This window comes from Penaeus japonicus, unplaced genomic scaffold (assembly GCF_977035675.1).
Source record: "Penaeus japonicus unplaced genomic scaffold, GWHDUDI00000001_assembly GWHDUDI00000002, whole genome shotgun sequence".
Taxonomy (NCBI): domain Eukaryota; kingdom Metazoa; phylum Arthropoda; class Malacostraca; order Decapoda; family Penaeidae; genus Penaeus; species Penaeus japonicus.
The window spans coordinates 19908095-19910594 of NW_028234404.1; the positions used below are offsets into that span (position 1 = coordinate 19908095).

General features: G+C 35.4%; 1 pseudogene; it reads right to left on the reverse strand.

The window, feature by feature from the left end:
- LOC147472283 (cytochrome P450 12b1, mitochondrial-like) overlaps positions 1-2500 on the reverse strand; it is a 15464-nt pseudogene that overhangs the window by 10694 nt on the left and 2270 nt on the right.

The following is a 2500-nucleotide window of genomic DNA, read 5'->3' on the forward strand; positions in this document are numbered from 1 at the left end:
ATAAATATATATATTTATTTATATATATATGTACATATATATATATATATATATATATATATATATATATATATATATTTATTTATTTATATGTATATATGTACATACATATATATATATATATATATATATATATATATATATATATATATATATATATGTGTGTGTATGTATATGTACACACACAGACACACACACACACACACACACACACACACACACACACACACACACACACATATATATATATATATATATATATATATATATATATATATATTTATATAGACATATATATATATATATATATATATATATATATATATATATATATATACAGTATATATATATTGAGAACTTTCTCCCATACCTGAGAGTTTCTCTGACGCAGACTTTTGTAAAGGAGAGTTTGTTGAGCAGCGCCGGCGTGAGAGCCTGCGCCCGTCGCCGAGCGCTTGGTCCAGCTCTGTCTGCATCTTGTCCTGCTTCTCGGGATGCTGCGTTAGGTTCAGCATGGTGAAGGCGATGGTGGTGGAGACCTGGCGAGAAGGAAGGAGACTGGACTTCAGAAGCCACAAGGAGTCGATTCAGATAGGGAAAGATAAGATCAGACAAAAAATGGTTATCAGGTTGTCTACCTATAAAAGAACACTTCATGAATGTTTAACAGCATTAGAATGTTTGAATGAAATACATTCCAAGCGATGAATACTGGACAATAAATTTTGCATTTCGGAATGCAGTTTCAGATCATTCTATAAATCATGCGCAATGAGATTTCAACCGACAGTACTACATATGAATGTGCCGATACAGAATAATACAGTGCATTCTATTTTACAATGTAAGGTTCGAATAAAAAAGATATATAATTTGGCCAATGATGGAAGAGAGAAACCAGATAAGGTTTTAAAAGTGAATTTTTCGTCTAACTTAGTGAGCTAATTTAGGAATTCCGTAATTACAAATGCCTTTGGACAGAAACAAAAAGGTAAGATCGTAGACAAAAAGGAATCGGTAAAAACTGAGGTTTGAACAAATGTCAGATTTGTATGGTCTTAAGTACATAATTATATCAAGAAAGAAGACTAAGGCGCGTGGGTCACGAACAAATAAGGCAATGTTTTCATTCTGATTGGCCACTTTAATGAGCAAAAAGAAACAACGAATAAAGTGAAGTCTCGAAGCACTTTACATTATATGATTCTCGAAGTAATTTTTGGAACATAATCAAATGTACTTTCAATGTTAACTGGGTAATAAATGATCCAAACCGTTGTCGGTTTTTGTGTTAGATTTTGTGACATTTTTTTTTTCTTTTAACGTTTCCGTTTTCATTTTTATATCATCGGTAGGGCAAAATATGAAAGGATACAAATAATTAATTGCTGTGAAACGTAAATAATGTTACGCTTAAGAAACGTAGTAAGCAACATGAACACCAACATGACTTGTTTGCTGAGCCCGGGAGTCAGCAACACCTGGTCAAGCAGATCGAGATTTTGCAAGTCACTCTTCTCGAGCTTGAGTTGGGCGTATAAGATGGCAGCCAAAGTGTACCTGGCAGAAATGTAAGCACTATAGTTCTATATATAGAATTTTATACGATTAATTCAAGATCAAAACATGAACTAATGGGTAAAACAGCTGATCTGATTTTCTGTCTGTCCAAACTTCTTCCCTTACTCCGCCAGTGCATCATTAGCGGCCTTAAACTTAGTGTAGGCAGGCGTGGGGATCCATCTCCACAAAGGCCTTCGTCACTACCGAGTGAGGCAGCCAATACGCTTGATGAATGTGGTAAAGCCTATAGCTAGAAGGGAATGATCTGATTAGTCTATTTTTCTAATCTTTTTATCATTATTCTCATCACAATTATTATCATTATCATTATTTTCCATGGATACTCCTCTTCTCTACCATTGGTAAAATAGACTGCTGTAGTATCCTCATTATACTCAATCTGTCTCATTGACTCGCTGGTATGAAAATATATGGTTGTTTATACATTGGATCTCCGTTTGATTAGTCTTCCTGTTGACGTATCACCACCTTTCACTCGGTTCCCCTGGCCTTTGTTGGCTAAAGTCTGGAGGAAGCAGCATTGAATTTGTTACCCAATTTCACAATCATAAGGTATTTGCCTTTGTTGGCAAAGTCTGGAGGATGTAGCATTGAATTTGTTACCTAGTTTCACAATCATAATATTGGTGTCCCTACAAGAAGAGTCGAACCAAGAACTTTCCTTTTCATCTAGAAAAGCAGCAGAATATTCTCTCCTGCTTCCTGTATGCTCCTTGTCTTTGCAATGAGAGTGAGATCAAGCTTATTCTTTGCTACTTTAGATCTTTGGGGAATCTGGTTTTGGGTTAGTGAGTTTAAGTCTCTCACAGCTTCATGTGTCCTTGTGAACTTAAAACGGGTGCGATTTAGCATGTCTTTGCCGCTCCACTTTGATGCTTTCTCGCATGGGTTGGAACACATTTCTCACTCTCCAAGT